Genomic DNA, 22,325 nt, shown 5'->3' with positions numbered 1-22,325 from the left:
CCTTAGCCAAAACACACATCTAGTGACGCCCACTAGGATACCTTTTCCCAACATTCAGCTTGGAATAAGTGTCCCTTAACCATGGTCTTATTTTTCCTTTATTAACTTTTATTACATGAAATTTTCACTAGGGATGTTACATTAAGGAAACTAAAAAACTAAAAGAGACAGTGTTGGGGGTCCAAGTGGAATGGTAGGGTGGCCACCAATATCCACCTAGTTCAGTCCTCCCAACTTAGGAAGTAATGGTACCCATTGCATTGAGTGCCTCCAAGAGATGGGGAAACTTCTTTTGAACATGGTCCCTAGTGAGCCACTTGCCTTGGTGCAGGAGTTAGACAGCTTTTACAACCCGATACAATTGAATATTCTATTGGTGAGTGTTCTTGATATATGTTTCCATGATCCTATCAGTTATTTTCTATTCCATTTAGTCTAGGTTTATCTCTCTTGGTGTGAGTTGTTATGCAATGTCGGATGTGTGCAGCAATGGTGGAAAGTATGGCCGAGGGCAGTCTACATTGAACACTGGGTGTAGACCAAGGAACAGTGGAATGTTGAGCTCAAAGGAATTGTCCCCTACATCCTTAGTCATGGTGTATGGCCCATATGATTGTAGGCAAATCTTGTGATAGGGTCCAGCGAGGTGCTCCTTTTGCAAATCTAGCCAAACTTTGTCTCCCACCTGGAACTTGTGCGACACCCAATTTTGATCATGGCACTGCTTGTACTTAGCATTGGCTTTGTCCAATATATGATGGACCCACTAGTAGATGTGTTGAATGCATTCAATGAAGTTGTTAGCCCTGTCGGCTTTGGATTGGACATGAGTCGAATATCCATGAGTAGTTGCAAATGGTATGGCTACATCAATGGGACATAATGGATGAAATCCCAACCCTACCTGAAAGAGGTCTTGGCTTGTTGATCTATGAAGAGCTATGTTGTAGATCTGCTGAACATAGGGAAGGCTTTTATACCTTGTGCATGGATGCTTCAAGTTGTACATGTGAAGGATGTATGTGATCATCCTGATGACGACTTTTGTTTGGCCACCAGTTTGGGGAGGAAAGTTATGGACTTAGTGAGTTTGGTATCCAGCATCGACCAAATACCTGACCAAAATGCTCTTAGGAATTTGTTATCCTAATAAGAGATAATGGACTGTGGGATCCCAAAGTGTACCCACACTTGCTCAAAGAAGATCTTAGCAGTGGCCTCTATTGTGATACTCTTCTTGCAGGCTGCCATAATGGCCATCTTAGAGAATCTGTCGACGACCACGGAAACACAAATATTGTTGTCCTCAATAGAAGGAAGGCCCAACATGTAATCCATGGAGATGGATTCCGAAGGTCGACTAGGAGTAGGAAGATGAGTAGGTTTTGTTTCTTGATGGTTAATTTAGAAATGGAACAAACAGTGCAAGATTTAATGTACCTCCCAACATCTGAACGAAGTTTCAGCCAATAAAAATACTTCTCCAGTAATGCCATTGTTTTCTCTACTCCAAAATGTCTAACGATCCAACTGTAGTGCACCTCCCAAATCATCATAGCACACTCGCTTGAAGGAACACAGATGTGTCACATGTGGCATAATAGTGCATCCTGGACGTGAAAATTTGGAACTTTCTTACCTTCAAAGAGTATCTGATATGTGCTGCCGAATTTTGGATCGCTCTCGTAGAGATGTGGCAACCCTGAAGTCTCGTGCCCACAGGAGTCGAGCACGGTGATCAACGCCATGACTAGTGGTCAACTGAGGCAATTTTTAACATTATTGGTGATGGCCTTCTTTTACTTAATTTCCAAATGGAATTTTTGCAGGTATGTGGACCGTTTCTGCTGGTGATCATTCTGCAACTTCCCTTGTGTCTGCATGAACTACAGGGATTAGTGGTCTATGTGTATGACCATTTCCTTCCCCATAATGTAATGCTTCCATTCACAATATGCTTGCACAATGGAATACATTTCTTTTTCATAAGTGGGATACTTTTGGACTGTGCCTAAAAGTTTCTCACTATGGTAATCCACTCGATGCCCTTGTTGAGTAAGAACCACACCAATAGCATAGTCGAAAGCATTTGTCTCAATCTCAAATGGTTGTTGCAGGTCTAGTAATGTGAGCACTTGCGTAGAGTAGAGGTGATGCATCAACTTGGAAAACACCTTCTCTTGTGTTTCATACAAAAAAAAAAATCTTTCGCTCGGCCCTTGGTGACTTGACTTAATGGCCAAGATATATGAGTGAACACCAACATGAACTTGCAGTAGAAATTGGAAAGACCCAGAAAGTTGTGGGGCTCTTTTAGAGTGATTGGGGTTGGCCAATCCCGAATGATTTGTATCTTGGTTGGGTCCATAGGCACACCTTGATAATTAATGATGCATCCCTGATATTAAACCTGGTTCATGCCAAAAGTGAATTTCTCCAATTTGGCACCCAACTTGTGTTGTCACAAAGTTTGAAGGAACTATTGAATATGGTGGAGGTGATCTTCCCAACTTTGGCTGAAGATCAAGATGTCATCTAAATACACCACCACGAATGCATTGGTGATGCATCGAAAAATGTTGTCCATCAATCTCATGAAGTTTTGAGGGTCATTCGTCAACCCAAAAGGCATGACCAACCATTTGAAAAGGACCTCCTTGGATTTTAAGGTAGACATCCACACATCAGAGGGTTCGATAGGCACCTGGTGATAACCGGACTTCAAGTCAATCTTTTTGAAATATTTGGCCCCCTTGAGCTCTCAAGAAGGTCATCAATAGATGCAATTAGGTACCTATTCTGGATAATGATCTTGTTTAGCACCCGATAGTCAATACAAAGTCTCCATGTCTCATCCTTCTTCTGTACCAATACAATCAGGTTCCCACAATGTGATGAGATTGGCTTGATGTGCCTTATCTACAACAAATCCTGAGTCTGCCTCTTGATCTCATCGTTCTCCATAACAGAGCATCAATAGATTGGTCCATTAGGTAGCGGTGTCCCCGGAGTTAGATCGATAGTGTGATTGACCTGACAGTGTAGAGGTACCATTGTAGGTGACACAAAAGTGTCCCTATACTCCTCCACAACCTTGTCCATCTTCTTGCCCTTAGGGTGAATCATAAGGAAAAATAAATTCCTGGTCTTGGAAATGATCTTACTGCAATTCTTTGCAGTGATCAAAGAGATGACCCTAGGCAGGGCTACCTCTGGTATCTTGTACAACTTATTGCCCAAAGTAATAATCACAGCGTGAGGTCTAGATTCGTATACATCATGTCGCTTCCACAAGTATTGTTGTCCTAATAATAGATCACAAACTTTGAGAGGAGAAATATCACACAATACCTCATCCATGAAGGACTTGATGTTGTATGGAAGATGACACTACTAGCTAACGTGAAGATCTTGTCCTTGTTGAAGCCACTCGATGGTGTACGACTGTGGATTTGTTATGATCGGTAGGCCTAGCTGCTTCACGACCTCTACTAAAATGAGGCTCTTTTGGCTCCCATTGTTGAAAATGAAATGCAGCGAAGAACCTTTCTCCGACATCTATGAGTGGAAGAGGCATTCCCCCTCCTCTAGATCTTCCTTTTGTTCATAGTAGGTTTCCTACCAGTCCTTGACATGTGGGATAGATTTGAGAAGTGAAAAAGTAATCTTTTCCTGATTGGAATAGTCATGAACTAAAAAATATCCTTCCAACAGATTCAACCATTTATCTACATCATCTACATCTATTTTTCCCTCAAATATGGTAATATCGAAGTTAACTTGTACCTTAAAAGGATTGGCACCTCCATAGTGGTTGCTGGATGAAGATGCGTCACATGTGGGTAGCCATCAAAGGACCTGGGAAAAGTTATCCATCATCGCGTACCTATGTCGCTCGAGGGCTTTCTTGAGCAATATTTTAAAAGGATCTCCTATGCCCAGGTCTTTCTTTTCTTCCACCATGGGAGGCTGTCAGGGTTTGTGAGGTTGGTCTTGCAAAGGTTCAACTAGATCGAGCCCTAACTCCTTATACCATAACCTCATTAGGGAAATGCAAAAAAAAATAGAGAAAGAGTAGATCACTCTAATACCACTGGTCCGAACTTAAATAGGAACGCAAAATATTACAATATAACCATAACTACAAAAATGCATCATAAATAACACTTCATTTCATTAATATCCAAATAATGAAATATGCTTACAAACATAATGGAAATAAACAAGTTCATGCTACATGCCTCTGAACTATGTTACAATGAGGCTCCAATACCTATCTATTATTGAGAAACAATGGAAAACCATAAATATACAAAAACATAATTGTTGGGATAGGGTCCCCAGGGTCAGTTTTGGGGTTAGTTTAACCAAGTTTTGTAAAGGATGTAAAGTCTCCACAAAATGTGGATACAGAGCGTGCAACTAGATAGGATTCAAAGGGGATTTAGCCCCTTGTTTGGGTAAGTGATTGGTCGGTTTTGGAGACTCACCCATGGTCTGCGGACCATGGTATTGTATTGAAAAAAGCTATATATAGTTGAGTCATAACGAGTCTAAGAGGTAGTAGACAAGTAAGTAAGCCAGGATAGAGATTGTTCCAGACAAGTGCTAAGGAAGGAAGGCTCTGCTTCTTTTAATTAGGTGAAAGAGGAAGGCTCTTTTAGCTGAGTGGAGATGAGGCCTTGATAAGTTCGCAGTTGAGTGTGCGGACCGCTGCAATTGAGTGTGCAGGGTAGAAGAAGTCTGTAAACTGAACGCTGATGTTAATAAAGACTGTTTTTGGGACAATTATCTGGTTTATGAGTATTATTATTATTTTGGTTCATGTTATGTTGTGTCACTCAATCATATGTTTTATCTAGAATAATGTGTAAATGCTACGCGAACCTACTGAATCTATAATATTTATGCTTGAACTATGTAATTATCTGTTTTTGCAAAGATAAGGGTTAATTTTCTTAGGATTTCAGATGAATTGGATAGATCTACGTGAAGGCAGATCTAGGTTTATTTTTTTAGTGTGTGAAAGTAGATAGACTACCTCTTTAGGCTCTATAAAGTCTGATCATAGACATTTGTGAAGGCATAGAAGCCATTTCCTTACGTTTGCAGTAGTGGGCCCTAGAAGGATACAGATCTGCGCAAAGGTAGATTTGAGTGACAAAGGCTTAAGATCACTTATCACACGGTCTGTGGATGCAAAAACCTAGTTCTAGCATCCCCCAATACTACTTCGGGTGAGACTGCAGCCTGTGCTATGTAGGTTGTTGCCGAAAGGGACAATAGTTACGGTTTTGTTGGTTGGCGTGAAAAAATATGAACCTGGGTTAGGCCCCCTTAAGCCAAAAAATGGTTCTGTTGCTACACATGCTCTATGTGCCACATTTTAACAGATCAATAATCAACACAGTGTGTGTGCCAACTGCTTGCGTTGGTGCATGATGGGTGCCTACGGCTTGGGGAGCCCATCTTGATTACAAATATGCTCATCCATCAGATTATAAAGCCGCCCTACAAAGGGGTGGACCCTGCCAAGGAGTTTGGAGGGAAAAGTGGAGAAAAGGAGTTAGCAGATAAGATGAAGGTGAATTTTGGTCTAATGAAGAAGTTGTGCGAATATTCTAGCCGCTCTATTTAATACCAAGTGGTGCAGTTCGCTTCCCAAATACTTGTAGGAAAAATTATGAGGAAATGCCACGCAGGCGAAGTTCCAATGCAGGTAGTATCATTGGTTGCCCAGTGCGTGAAAGGAGTACAATATAACTGGGTGAAGTATTTGTGTAAGGAGTTCCTCATGAACTGTCTTGAAGCTTAGGAGGTCAATAAGTTGTTTCATGATGCGTGGCTATTGTTGTTAATTGTATTAGTAGCATGGAGATTTCTACAGGGAAATTATTTTCCCCCACAGCCAGAAAATTTACCAGAAGCAGTGATGTTTGCTTCACTGTGGGAAAAAAAGGATCGAGAGGATTAAGGAGTCAAATATTTTCTAGATCTTAATGGAGATGGATCTAAGGATGGTAGTCAATTGGTGGCCAAGGTTGTCCCCAACCTTGTTCGAGAAATTAAGGGCCTTTGTGGAGTTCAAGGTTGATTTCCACAACATATCAATCAGGGTGCAGAAGGACCCTAAGAATATATGGTACAAGCTTCCATACTTGGTCTCAGAGACAGATGTGCAGGGGATCATGGGAAGTTGGCCAACGGAGTGGCGCGAACCCATATACCTTGGTGCAGGTACCAGTAAGGGTGTCGACAACTCTGTTGTGCAGACATCAATTGCGTAGAAGCATAAAGAATTAGCGCAAAATGCAACGTGAGAATTAGCTAAATAGAAAGTGAAATATGTTGCTGCTAAGGTAGCTGTAGAGAAAGAGCATGTTGATAAAGAGTGTGTTGTTAAATAGAATGCTGAGGCATAATGCGCTGGAACAGAGGAAGTTGAAAAATAGGCTTCCCATCATACAGATGAGCCGGAACACTCAGAGAAGGAAGGAGATGGTGGAGAGGAGTAGAGCACTCCCTTCATAGTGAAGACGCGCAAAAAGGAGACCACTGTTGGGCCAAGAAAGAAGCATAAATCATACAAGCAGATGCGCATCGATCTGATGGTCGTCATAGAAGGGGATCTCGATGAGATCAGTGACAAGGTCAGAGACACCACAACATAGTTATGGAAGTAGTTTAATCAACAATATATGCATATGATGGGTAGCATCCAGAAGGATCTGCATGAGCTACAGATCATGACTGGTATGATTCAAGTGAGTGGGGTGAAAACGAGCCTGGCACAAGGGAGCGGGACAGTAGCAGATATGGAATAGAGTCTGGGCCTCAGAGTCATACCTTTACCAGAAGGGTTTGTTCGCACAGAATCAGCAGAAGACCATGCTGTATTAAGCACTGTTAAAGATATGGGGGTGAACTTGGCCGCGCTGCCACTTAAATCCCTCCATGCGCTGCATCAGGGAATTTTAGATGATCTAAGGATCATGGAGCAGCACATCCTTGTAGTTATCAGTGAATATAAGGTAAATAATGGGCAGATGTTTGCGAAGAAAGCTCAGGCACTAAAATAAAAGAAGGAGATGCAAGCGTGAAGTCAGAGCTTGGAGATAGCAATAAAGCATGCATGCAAGTCAATTCCAAAGTTGAACATCCCAAAGGATGCCACATCCATAACAAAAATTAGAGAATTGGCTGCTACATTCCATGCATCGAAGGATGAGATCGGTAAAGTTACATTCAATTTTCAGATGAAGACCTCAGAGCTGGAGCTGAAATTGCAACCCACCACTCCGCCAGAGGTCTAGGAGAAACATAGAGCAATGATCACAACAAAACATGGGAACACTGGATATTGTAATCATAGACTACACGATGCTATTTGATCAGGCCATGGACTTATGGATGACCTTGCAGAGGGACCCAAACTTGCAGAATATCAGCACAGACATTTTGGAGACACAATGCAAGTATGATAAAGTATGAGCGACTGCGTGCAGTTTGGTGCCAGTCCAATGCCTTGCGCGATTGCAGGAAGACAAGTAGTTGGAGTCAAAGATGGAAGAACTACAAAGAAAAGAGGGCCTTCTCAAGGCTAGACCACAACCATGGATAGAGGAATCCTGTTAGCTTACTCTATCACTTCAGGAAAAGTTAAGGAAACTGCAGCAGACACAACAAATGATGCACCTAGAAGTAGAAGGCCCCATGACAGAAAAATTGTTAGAGGAAGTGCACCAAGACGTGATGCAGAGCTCCGTTGATATTACAACATTACAGGTCAATTTAGTCAGCCTTCACAGCAAGATCGAGGTGCCAACTGAGTGACTCGAGGGCGAGTCGCCATGTTTTTGTTGGGGGCCTGTTGGGAAAGGCTCCCCAGGGTCATTTTGGGGTTAGTTTAACCAAATTTTGTAAAAGTTTTGTAAAGGATGTAAAGTATCCACAAAATGTGGATGCAGAGTGCACAACTAGATAGGAGTCAAAGGGAATTTAACCCCTTGATTGGGTAAGTGATAGGTCAGTTTTGGAGACTCACACATGGTCCGTAGACTGTGGTATTGTATTGAAAAAAAAATATATATTTGAGTCATAGCGAGTCTAAGAGGTAGTAGAAAAGTAAGTAAGTCAGGATAGAGATTTTTCCGAACAAGTGCTAAGGGAGGAAGGCTTTGCTTCTTGTACTTATGCGAAAGGGGAAGGCTCCTACAATTCAGTGGAGAGGAGGCCTTGGTAAGTCCGCAGCTGAGTGTGTAGGGTAGAAGAAGTCTGTAAACTAAACATTGAGCTTAATAAAGACTATTTTTGGGACAATTATCTGGCTTATGAGTATTATTCTTATTTTGGTTCATGTTATGTTTTGTCGCTCAATGATATGTTTTCTATGGAATAATGCGTAAATGTTGTGCGAACCTATTGAATCTATAATATTTATGCATGAACTAAGTAATTATCTATTTTTGCGAAGATAATGGTTAATTCTATTAGGATTTCAGATGAGTTGGATAGATCTGCGTGAAGGCATATCTAGGGTTATTATTTAGTTTGTGAAACTGGATAGAAAACCTCTTTAAGGTCTATAAAGTTTGAATGTAGACCTTCGCGAAGGTTTAGAAGCCATTTTCTTAGAGTTGCAGGAGAGGGCCCTAGAAGGATACAAATCTGTGCGAAGGTAGATTTGAGCGGCAAAGGCTTACGATCACTTATCACATGGTCTCTAGATGTAGAAACCTGGTTCTAGCATCTCCCAACATTGCTTCGGGTGAGACTGCAACCTGCACTATACAAGTTGTTTCTGAAAGGGCTAGAAATTAGGGTTTTGTTGGTTGGTGTGAACAACTCTAAAATAGGGTCAGGCCCCCTTAATCCAACACTAACCCTAGGAGATGAAGCACCAAAACTGTGGGCCCCATTTGGGTAAATTGGTACATCAATTTCCTAGGGTCATAACATTGGCATACAATCTCTGTTTGGCTATAATAATCCCTCGTTTCAAATATCTCAAAGAGGATGCCAAAAACAAACCAAATATCCTATTTGGGACTTTTTTTGTCTTCATTTTTCCTTAAAAACATTGTTTAGGGCCTCAAAACACCTCTAGAAGTTTAGGAACCAAAAAAATGCCAAAAACAGTAAACTGTGCTACAATTAAGGAAAATGAAAATTGAAAGAGACAGTGTTGGGGTCCAAGTGGAATAGGTGGGTGGCCACCAATATCGACCTAGATCAATTCATGTCTTATGTTTTAGCATATCACATAAGCTGTTGAATGTACAAGTAAAAATCTACATGCTAACAGAGGTGAAAACATTATAGAAGAGGATAATTCAAGTTTGTTGTGTGGGTGAAATTGAATTTGCAGGTTCATACTTCAGAGTCAACAATATGGAATTCTATAGTTTGATACTTGATTATGCCCTGGAGGGCAGCTCGAATTACATAGATTGGAAGGACATGATGGATGCAGTACTGAAAGACAACGGGCTAAAGGAATTCATAGATGATGATATTCTAAAACCTCCAGCATTTGATGCTAAAGATCTGGTTGAATGGAAAAAGTGTGTGGGAAAAGTGAGAAGGATTATCGTAGAAGGAGTTTGAGATGATATTGTCTTGAATCTCCATGGTAAGGAAACTCCATTTGCAATGTGGAAGGAATTGACAGACCTATTTCAAAATAGAAATGACCACAAGAAGATGAAACTGAAGGAAAAACTTAGAAAGATCAAGATGGAGAAGGGTGACTCTATTCTGAAGTACTTTACCAAGTTCACTGAATGTTGATATGAGCTTGGAAGCATTAGGATTACTATTGCCAAAGATGATCTGGTGAGTCTAGCACTTCTAGGACTTCCCAAGAGTTGGCATAGTTACTAGGACTTAGTTAATGGGAGGGAGAAACTACTAGAGTGGGAATGATTGTGGTCCAACTTGGTACAGGAAGAGATTCGGTGAAACGCCAGAGATGGATCATCATCAAAGCATGATGATAAGGATAATTGTGCCTTAGTGGGTAAGGAAAAGAAAGGGAAGGGAAGGTCATCCTATTCCAGATCTGATTCTCGTCAGGGTGAACAGAAGAAGGACATGACGAAAATCAAGTGTTTTCACTATCACGAGGTGGAACATTTTGCCACAAAGTGTCTGCATAAGAAGGCCAGTAAGAAGACCTCGAGAGGAGCGGTAGGTGAGGCTCTTGATTTAGAGTTCAAACTAGATTTTACCCTCATTGTTTGTATGGTGTCATCGATGATGGGTAGTGTGTGGTACCTGGACAGTGGAGCTTCTTTCCAAATGACTGGTAACAAATATCTCTTTAGTAACTTGGAGGAGAAGGATCTCCATATGCATATCGAGATGGGTGGTGATGGGAGGTATAACACAACTGGCATTGGTACAATTACCTTTTAGAGGGAGTCTAGTTCTCCCCTCACTTTGTGAGATGTTATGTATGTTCCTGGTTTGAAGAAGAACTCGGTTTATGTTTCCATGTTGGAGGATAGAGGCTATGATGTGATATTTAGTAAGGGAAAGGCATTCCTTCGTCACATAGCCATAGGATAGTTGAAGAGGATAGGGGTTCAAGTGAAGAACCTCTACAAGTTGGAGGTATAATATTGTGTTTCCTTGAGTAGTAAAGCAGAGAAGGTGCAAAGCCGAGATATCAGTGAGTTGTGGCACGGGAGGTTGGTTCACTTGCACCATGGCACTTTGAATATCGTACAACAAAATTCTACTGGTCTTCCCAAATGTACACTAGAGAAGGTAGACACATGCAAAGGGTGTACATTGGGGAAGCACACCAAAGCTTCCTTTCATGACAAAGACAATCGAGCACAGGTGATCCTCAATCGAGTTCACTCAGATGTGTGTGGACCATTCTCGATAGCATCCATGACCAAGCACAAGTATTATGTGATATTTCATGATGATTTTTCTTGTAAGAGTTGGATCTTCTTCATGTAGAAGAAAGATCAGACTTTTTCTAAGTTTTTTGAATTTAAAGTACTTGTTGAGAAAGATACTGGCAGGAAAGTTAAAGCTCTCAGGAGTGATAATGATGGAGAGTATGTGTCAAATGAGTTCAAAAACTTTTGTGCATCAGCAGGGATTCGATGAGTGTTGATAGCATCTCATAACCCACAACATAATGGGGTGGTTGAAAGGAAGAAAAATATTATTATTCGAGTGGCATGGGCGATGTTACATGATCAGGGCCTACCATTACACTTATGGGTTGAATCATGCAACACACCTGTTTATTTACAAGACATAAGCCCTCATTGAATTCTCAGGACCCAGTATGTTGGAAGAGGATTTTTCAAGGAAGAAACTAGATGTGGCACACTTCAGAATCTTTGGTTCATCCATTTACTTCCATGTTACGGAAGATGCATGGAGAAATCTAGAGCCAACAACAGAGTTGGGAATATTTGTGGGGTACACTGATACACCTCACAACTATCAGGTGTACCTTCCAACTAATAGGATGAGAGTGGTTCGCGGAGATGTAAAATTTGATGAAGATAAGGCAACGAGATGTTCCCTTGAGAGGGAGCTTTATCTACATGCGGTTGAGGAGATTTTAGCTCCTAAGGAGGAAGCTTAGGATGATGTGGAGCAACCACATGTAGAGGAGCAGGGGGTGGAGACACTCACTCCTGTAGAGTCTTCCATAGATGGGAGAAATAAAAAAAGTGAGGTTGATAGGTTATCGCATGATCCTAGAGAGAATGTGGGAGCACCCACATCACAGCGCAGGCAGAGGAAGTCACTGGAGAAGTATAATGGCTACATGGCTCTGATGAGCGAATGTGTAGATATTGAGCCATCCTATTTTGATGAAGTAGTGCAAAACTAGTTTGGATTGATCCGATGGTTGAGGAGTATGAATCCATTGTCAAGAAAATTGTTTGGAATGTGGTCCCAAGACTGGCAGACAAGTCAGTGGTGAGTTCCATATGGATTTACAAGGTAAAGCAAGCAGCATATGGTAGTGTGTAGAACATAAGGCCATGTTTGTGGCTAGAGGGTTTTCTCAGGTGGAGGGGATTGATTACAATGAGACTTTTTCTCTTGTTGCAAGGTACTCATCAATTAGGTCCATTCTAACACTAGCGGTGGAAATGGGATGGAAGATACATCAAATGGATGTAAAGACAAAATTCCTCAATAGCATGATTGAGGAAGAGGTGTATATTGAATATCCTGAAGGATTTGAGACCTTCAATAGAGAGTCACATGTGTGTCAACTCGAGCGAGCATTGTATGCGCTAAAAAAATCACCTCATGCTTGGTAAACCAGGATCGATAGCTATTTCACCGAGTTGGGCTTCACCAAAAGTGAAGTAGATGAGAACATTTACCATATTGTGGTTGAAGGTTAATTGTTGATTATTGTTTTATCTGTTGACGATTTGATTCTGACAGGTGATGACAAGCTGATCAAGTCTTGCAAAGAAGTTTTTGCAAGAGAGTTCAAAATGAAGGACTTGGGGCTCATGCACTAATTTTTGGGGATGGAAGTATGGAAATGTGATGAGGAACTATTTGTGTCTTAGGGAAAGTATGCCAACACGATACTCAAGAAGTTACAAATGGAGAGTAGTAAACCCATGGAGACTCCTCTAACTAGTAACTAGAGGAAAGAGGATGCTACTTTGGGTGAATTAGTAGAGGATACTATTTGGGGTAGGCGACACAATCATTACAGGTTACAATAGAGGAATTGGTTAGAGGGAGTAAAATGGTATATAGCAGGTTCTATGACATGTTTATGACTTGTTTATCACATACGATTACATATTGATTACTAGAAGTGTGTCATAGGTTAATGACATGTTAATGTTAGGTTTTCACAAATTTTGTGCTAGTGGATGACAATGACATAACAGGTTATAATATGTTAACAAATCATTTGACAAGATTGTATACATGTTGTAGCATATCTACAATAGATATTCTAACTGGATTTGTATGTAGGATATGATAAATCATTATAGGTGCAATGCCAAGAGAAACAAGCTACTCTTTATGAAAAAACATGTATGGAAATGATCAAACTAGCAGGTATGTGACAAGTTAATGACTGATGACAAACTTGGTACAACTTTGGCAATAGAATTAAATAAAGTTTAACCAAAAGTTTGACCTTTGGTTAATCACCGCACTGAAGAATATAGGCAATTTAGTAGGTATTTGGAGAGACAAATTCTGGAACTTGAGCATAAACACTAAGAAGTAGAGGAAAGAGAAGCTCAAAATGATTTTGAAAATATAGAAGATGAACAGATGAAGGTTTATAGAAAGGAAGAGGGATTTCTAGGAGCTAATGGAATACAAAAGCATAATGACTAGAAAAAGTTCAAGCTTACTAAATTGCACGAGGAAGAAAACATGGATTTGTCCATTCAAGTGCACCAGCAAAATGAAAATAATGAAAGATACATAGAGAAAGGAAAACTGGATATATAATGTTTTAAGACATATATTGAGACACTAAGAGAAGTGAGAGATGAAAATAGTCTAGAAAACATGATAGAATTTTTAAAGAGTGAGCTACAAGATAAGAATGGTGAAATGGAAATCCTATAGGATATGAACCAACAAGAGTGAGGGAATTTGGAAATGAAACAACTAGCATCAAAGAATAGATAGTTGTTTGCATAAAGTTATCTTTAGGACCCATGATTGTGATTAGGGCATCTGAAAGCTATCTTTGACTTTGGCTTTTCACGTTATATGAAATTTCATTCTTCATAATTCATATTTAGTTATGATTGTATATTTTATTGCTACTATCCTGGATGGAAAGAGAAAAATATTTCCATATATATGTTTATATATGTGTTTATATATGTGAGAACTGACTGTACATGTCATTATTGATATGGGTTTGATGTCTTATATGTGTAACGAGGTTGAGAATGTGGAGATGGTATGCTCATCAACATGGGGCAAGGATCTTTAGATCCTGCCAATGTGCAAATGGAACTAGGAAGTAGAAGATGCTCTAGGATGAAGCAATACATGAAGACATGGAATTTCCATAATAGATCTAGCTTGTGGGAATAAGAGGTATTGAGGACATTGCATAAAATAAGGGAGGATTGATGTAATACCCCCACCCATTTATAATGTGGATATATGTACTTGTTATCAGGATGGTGAGTTGGATGTATACTGCGGGCTTGTGTGCCTATATGTTTATAATATGTGGCCTGAATACCCATAAATATATGTTATATATTATGGGGCCAACATGACCGATCATATGTGTGAGTGTTGGTTAAGTGGCCAGAGGTCCCAAATTGTAAATATGATATAATTTGTAAATATTTCAATAATAATAAAAATACTAGCTACGAAGCCACTCCATGGTAAGAGTATGAGGGGTGGTGCAACTCCATGGTGATGGGAAACAAAGTGTTGATGACAGATTCCATTAACAAAGGCACCTGGGGCCCATGTGGCTTCAATATCACCACATGGAAAAAAGAGCCATTCATTGAGAATATATATATATATATATATATATATATATATATATATATATATATATATTTGTGTGTATGTGTGTACTTTCCATGAATATTATTATTCAATATCATTTTGATAATGATCATCACTCTAAGGAGGATCATGGTTTCAGACTTTAGTCCAAAGAAACTAGTTGGTAAACCTTGAGGTTGGGTTCTAGACCAGCTGAGAGTTCTACTGGTTTGATGGCCTGGACGGTGCCTAGAGCCCTAGAGTGGCATGTTTGTGGATTGGCACCTTAGCAGTTAACCTAGAGGATGTCCTGATACATGGAAAACATGTCTATTGGGTTGGCACGTTGGTCATGGATATATGGTTATTCTTTATTATTCTTGTGTGTGGAGTTGCATCCTTGGCTCAGGGGTGACTCGTGGTTGAAATTGATGGACCATGTAGCCTATGGGAGGGGGGAATTTGGAGATCCTATATCCAATCAATAATTATGCATAAAAGTATCCATGTGATTTACTTTTCTAAATTATGAATGTTATGAAGAAACCCTAAATTTGGGGGTTCTGTGTTTAAAATTTTGTAATTAATTGGTAATTTGTTTACATACCAAGTTTGATATTTACGTGCAGTTTCATTGTACACCCTAGTTTGGGATTTTGAGCACTTGTGTGCATTTATTGATTTTCATATGTATTTATATATGCTTATGTGCTTCTGCTGATAAAATTATAAGTTTAGTTAATGCCCTAGGTTTATTAATACTTTCATAGGTATTCATAATTGCCATTATTTTATTATGAATGATTTTATTATGTATAATTTTATTATAATGAATTTAAACCCTAAGTTTGTGTAATAAGAGTTGGTGCAATGGTGTGTGAATTGTTTACAAATTATGCATTCTTCTAATAAATACAAATTTTGGGTTTCAAGTTGAAAAACTAGGTGATAATTATAGTGGGAATTAATTGAATTACTAGTGGAGTCTAGTATTAAGCTAGGGTTTAATATATAATAATTATGTATTACGATTTCTAGCTTAGGGTGAGATTCATACAAAATTTCTAGTCGATAAATGTGGTGATCCAAGGTTCAATTATAGAAAATTATAAATCATAAACTACAAGGTTCTATAGAATCGTTGGTGAATTGATGAAACTTGTATTATGGATTGTGTAATATCACCTAGCTAGAGGTCAACGACATTACAAAAATATAGTAGCTAAGTAATTTTTTTGGTTGTGTTGGTTTCTTAGCAAGTCAACGATGAAGGTTAGCGATATTCATCTCATGTTCCTAGTTTTGGATGTGAATTGGGTCTAGCTTACATCAATGTGAATTGGGTATTGGTTAATTAATTATTAAACCATATGAAACAAAGTTTTGGATTCTATCCTTATCTACAAACTATATATATATATATATATATATATATATATATATATATATATATATGGATATATAGATATATCTATATCTATATCTATCTATATATATATATATATATATATATATATATATATATATATATATAATCACATTTGTGGCAACAAAATATAAGTAGGAAAAATCTCTTGCCAATGTGGATCCTTTAGTCGTTAGTAAGGATTCCTTCTCTTGTATAGGAAGGAGGTGCATAGGTGCAGGAATGGGTTTATTGTTAGTAGCTCCAGAGGTCATAATTACAGGGAGATGATGGGGATCTCTTAGGAGGTTCAGAGTGTTCCTAAGATATTGTCTTAGGTCCTAGAAATAAGTTTCCAATTGGGAGATGAGTCGGTCTCATGTCAAACATTGTAGGTCATGTCACATGAACACTTGGAAAGACTAGTAGGAATGTACATGCCAAATTGGATAAAGGGAAGGAAAAAAATTTCAAGATAATGTTGGGTCATACCATATGTTTGTGTCAAGTTAGATATGTTTACTAATATACGACGCGTTGTTGAAGGAAATCTTGGGCAGAAGGTATGACTCCATTCCCTAAACAATCTCCTATTTTTTCTTTTAAAAATATAAGTCTCCAAAACAATGAAATATATATACAATAACACACTAAACCTACTGATAATGACACTAATTGGAAGATAAACTTATCCCTTAGTTGGGATGCACTCTCCTTAAAATATGAAATTAATAATTCGTCATGAAAGTGGGGTTCAGAGGATCTAGTAAAAATGCACAAGGGAAAAGAAGAAGATCCAAACCCAACTAGGATGAAGAACGAGATGATTTTAACTAAATAATGGGAGTAATTCAACCAACAAGAAGGGGACAATTATGAGGGTAAGTAATCACTACTAGGTTGAGGTTGATAATGAAGACTATAAATGTAGGTGGTTTAGTTGCTTAATTATTGAAGTTGAGATCCAATCTTTGCACAAATATGATAAAGTTTTGGGAAGATTTGAGACACCAAAATAATTGTTTTTGAACCTAAACAAAATTTAAAAGAGGTTGATTATAAGAAAAATAAATTACAAGGTGTAAAAGGCATGATAAATATCCCTTTAGAAAATGTTGGAGTTACCAACTCCTTATTTATGGATCAAAGTTAGGAATTCATTATCCTTAGTAGATTCAGTAGTTTCCCATTTGAAAATGGCCTTTTGATCCACCTAGCCACAAGATATGGGCATTTATCTACTTATATGACCTACATATAATGTCTTCGAGAGAAACATAGAGAAGATAAGATAAATTTTAATATTGTCAACATTCATGTGTACCAGGAATCTCAAGAAGTCATCTCTAACTAACATAAGTAGAATAAATAAATAACAAACACATGGGTTGATCTATGGGAAGGAGATAATTACTATACAATAAATTTACGATGGAGTAAACAAGACCAAAGAATGACCCAAGTAGGTAACAAAGGCAACCTTGTTCAAGTACTAGACATCAATTGAGGTAAACACATTCATATGTCTAGAATTAGGAAGGGGGATAAACAATAAGAAAATACCAATTCTAATAATCGTTCTTGAGATTATGGGAAGCCTCATGATCATATTCATGATTTGTTTTCGATGTTGTGAAATCCATGAAATACATAAGGAAAATTTTAAGGATGGAAAGGTATCTTGATGTTTAAAAACATTGGTGAATCTCATTAGTCCCTAATATGCAAACTATAAAAAAATTATTGATATATTTATAAAATTCATAAAATTTATAATGATTTTATATATAATCTCTATATAATGTTGTCAATTTTTAAGGTAAAATAATTTTATATTGTAAATTTTGGGCGAACAATTTTTATAAAAAATGGAAATAGGTGAATCGTTTTTGTGGAAAAATCATGGGAAATTAGCCCACTTGCAAATATTGGCCCCTAAAATTTTCTATAAAAATACATAATTAGATGAATGAAATTTGAGTCTCTACATATTGGTTTCACATATACATGTTAGTTATTTGATTCATGCTAAGAATATATATATATATATATATATATATATATATATATATATATAATATATATATATATATATATATATATATATATATATATATATATATATATATATATAGATATAGATATAGATATATCTATCGATAGATATAAAATAAAGTAATTACAATTATGGAAATAACATATGTTATAATCATCAATTATTAACATTTATTATTAACACATTCCTTCTTCGAAGGAACTTATGAAAAAAAGATATTTTTGTATATTTTTCTATGTTCCATATTTGCTTCAGTGCCTTACGCGTTATTTCTATCAGCATTTCATATTAGTTATGAAATATTTTCAAATAATATATTGTGCATCAAGACTCTATATTTCTATACACAACCTTATGTTTTAAAGGGCATCACATATAGAAATCATTGTTATTATTTTATAGCCACATCTTATGAATGGAACTTGAGTATTTCTATACACAACCTTAAGTTTTAAAGGACATCACATATAGAAATCACCATTATTATTTTATAGCCACATCTTATGAATGGAACTTGAGTATTTCTATACACAACCTTAAGTTTTAAAGGACATCACATATAGAAATCACCGTTATTATTTTATAGCCACATCTTATGAATGGAACTTGAGTATTTCTATACACAACCTTAAGTTTTAAAGGACATCACATATAGAAATCACTGTTATTATTTTATAGCCACATCTTATGAATGGAACTTGAGTAAAATCACCATGGACAGGCAGTGAGTGCTTTATTCACAATTGTATTCCATAGTCTCTTTAACTTAACATGTGTGATTTTAATGTAATGAATTATAATATTATGTTTGTGGTTATGAATGTTTATTTTTTATTTATGGTTTTTATTTATTTGGTCCAATTTAAAATTTGACTAAAAGATATAGTTATATCTTTCATGAAATTTACATTGTTTAAATATTTAGTTAATTGGATATTCAATAACAATAAATTGAATAAGTTTTTTAATAATCCACAAAGCAATATTTAAATATGAAGAATGGTAAATATTGCACTTATATTGTGTTCTAAATGAGCAAAAGAATACTGGAAGTTATTCCCCATTCATAAATATGACATATGTGCACATCACATATTATGAGTGCTTGGATTTTAGCCCTTTTTCTACAAGGTATCAATATATTTGTTGATACAAAAATATCCCTTTCCATTGTCAAATTTGAAGAGATTGGGTTATAATGGTTCATGAGACGCTAAAGGTGGCTACATTACCCAATCCATTATGTTATCGCAACACATTCCCTTGGCTATCTTTTAGAAAGGGAATATTATCAATGCATAATAAGAGGACATCCACTAGTAATCTAAGAATATACTCAACAAATTAATAATTACATTTTACAAACATTTTATTTCTCACCATAAAATAATACCATAAGCCTTATAAGAATACACTAGAGTTCTTGGACACATTTCATAAGGCATCATTCTCCAGCATACAACAAGCTAAATGATATTATCAAGAGTACCTTGATTTAGTACAAGAGCGTTTGGAAATTATGAGATTGATTTAGATATAATTGGGGCAATTTCTAAATTTTTTGAAAGCCTCTACTTAAGATCTTTAGAAACTAACAAATTTATATTGAAATTCTTGTAGCTATCAACATACACAATTATCATATTAAGCACAACCAACATGTTCTTAAAATACAATAAAGAACATTTTGTGCTCATATGGGCTAATTTCATTTAGAAGAGTGTATTCTATTAAATATAATAGAGCCTCTATTACATTCCAAGATTTGGAGGTCCTAGGAAAATAAACATTTGTAATCAAAGTTTAGTCCTTTAAGTGGAGTGAGCCATAAAATTGTCTGATTCAAAAATTTTAAATGAGCAAAAGGTTTCCATCTAGATAGTCAAGTCCATGTTTCACATATATATTTTTGTATTAATAACTAATAGAAATTCAAATAGAATTTTTGAATTATATTTTACATTTCTTTGACAAGTTGTTTACGTACACTGAAACACTATATCATTATATTGAATAAAACAATGATATATGCGAGCAAGTGACATTCAAATATTATACCAAGAAACAATATTACATACACTAAGACATTAATGTATATAGAGAAGTGTTACTAATCTATGTAGGGAATCGATACAATCCATAAACTTGTCTTTGTGTGTTGTTGGGAGACAACCCCATTACCTAACACCTTGCTTTGTCCAAAACAATGAACATAACAACAACTCCCACAAATCCAATCCCTAATGCTAACAAAGATATTTTTTCATTTACATAGCTGAACCATCTTGCCTTAACATTATTTCCACTACCACTGTCTCTCGCCATTGTTGTATTTGACTTCACATTTTACTTGCACGGTGGTAGAGAAAGCCCACATAAGCACTTATTATTCTGAAATGAAGTCACAGTAAAAGTGTAGAATTGTGTCCCTCTTGGGATTTCAACACATAGGTTATTATATGAAAGATTAAGCGAAGCCAACATTTATAATTTGTAGAGTTCTTGAGGAATTTCTCCATGCAATTTATTTTCGGCCAGGTTTAACTCCTCTAGAGTAGCTATGTCACCAAGGCCTGCAAGTATTTTCCCTTCCAATTGGTTCCAAGATAAATTCAACAATCGCAAGCTATTCATACTTGCTATGCTTACAGTGATTTTTCTAGTAAGATTATTCATAGACAAACCAAATATCCTGTTAGTTTGCCACACATATGGCATAACATATTCAATCCCTTTTATGTCTACTTCCATTTCATATCTATACTTCATCCCTTGTGAAGATTTGTTTATTGCAAATCCTTGGAGTCTATCAAGATCAGATGGTATTTCTCCACTAAATTTATTATTGGATAAATCCAACACAAACAACTTGCTGAGACTTGTAATCCACTGAGGAAAACTACCGTGAAGGTTATTATAACCAACATTTAAAACTTGCAAGTCACCAAAATTTTCCAGGTATGGAGGAAGCTCGCCTGTGAACCCATTGTGTCTTAAATTCAGCACCAAAAGTTTTGTGCAATTGGTCAATGATGAGGGAAAAGTCCCAGAAAAGTTGTTGGAAGAAGCAAAGAAAATAGTTAAATAAGTCCAATTATAGATGCCTTCAATAGGAATGGATCCCTCTAATTTGTTTTGTGATAGATCTAACTCATGAAGTGAAACTAAACCATTGATATTGTTAGGAATACTCCCGAAAAAGCTATTATTATAGATACGAAGTATACGAAGGGCTTTTAATTAGCCTAATCTATATGGAATTTGGCCAGTTAATTTGTTTGAATACAAAACTAAATATTCTAATGATTGAAGTTTTCCTATTGTAGTTGGAATTACGCCTGTCAAACTATTGTTTGAAAGTAAAAGTACTTGAAGTTTTCTTAAATTTCCTATTGTACTTGGAATTACTTTGGTCAAACAATTGTGAGAAAAAGCATTTCAAGTTTTCTTAAATTGGTAATGGCTTCAGAAATTTGACCAGTCAACTTATTACCTTGCAAATTTAAAAAATTCAATTGATTCAAATTTTGGAGGGTAGAGGAATATTATCGCTTAGCATGTTTTTTTTATCTATTAGACTAACCTAAGTACCCACGAGGGATTTGAACCGGTGACCTATCGCAAGGAGTGCCTTAACAGCGCACCCATTCACCGTCAATCCAAAGCCCCATGGGCTATCGCTTAACATGTTATAAGAGAGATCTAAATATGTTAATTTAGTCAAATTGGCAGTGCCTTGAGGTATATTAGTGATTCTGATGCCAAAAAGACTTAATTCGGTCAACATGGTGAAATTGGTAATGGCTGTAGGTATACTCCCTGTGAGGTTAAAACCAAGATATAAAGAAGAGAGGGGTAGACGAAATATTTCCAAAGGAATAAAACCGGAAATATTAAAGCTATGAATGGATAGAGATGTAAGGTGTGTCATATTACCCAACAAACTTGGTATTTTGCCTGAGAAGTGGTTGTATTCGAGAAAAAAGTACTCTAGCTAGTGCAGCGAGCCCAACTCCACTGGAATAGAACCCCCGAGCACATTGAAGCTGAGGTCCAATTTTCTTAGTGCTTTAAGTTGGCCAAACTCACGTGGAATTCTTCGTGTCAACAGATTGCCAAAAATATCCAAGGAGCACACTTTCTGCAGTCGGCCCAATTCGGCTGGAATAGAACCGTTCAGAACATTTTCGTTGAGGTCAAGTGCTCGCAGGAATTTCAGGTGGCCAAACTCAGTTGGAATTCTTCCTGTCAAAGAGTTAGCAGAAAGATTGAACGTATTCAATAGTGAATCATTTAGAATCATTACGGATGGGTAGTGAGTGCTTTATTTACAACCATATTCCATAGTCTCTTTAACTTAATATGTGT

The sequence above is a fragment of the Pinus tabuliformis genome, chromosome 8 (assembly GCF_031772625.1).
Source record: "Pinus tabuliformis cultivar Carrire ecotype Pingquan chromosome 8, CPIR1, whole genome shotgun sequence".
Classification (NCBI taxonomy): domain Eukaryota; kingdom Viridiplantae; phylum Streptophyta; class Pinopsida; order Pinales; family Pinaceae; genus Pinus; species Pinus tabuliformis.
Note: the sequence above shows the minus strand (reverse complement) of the source record.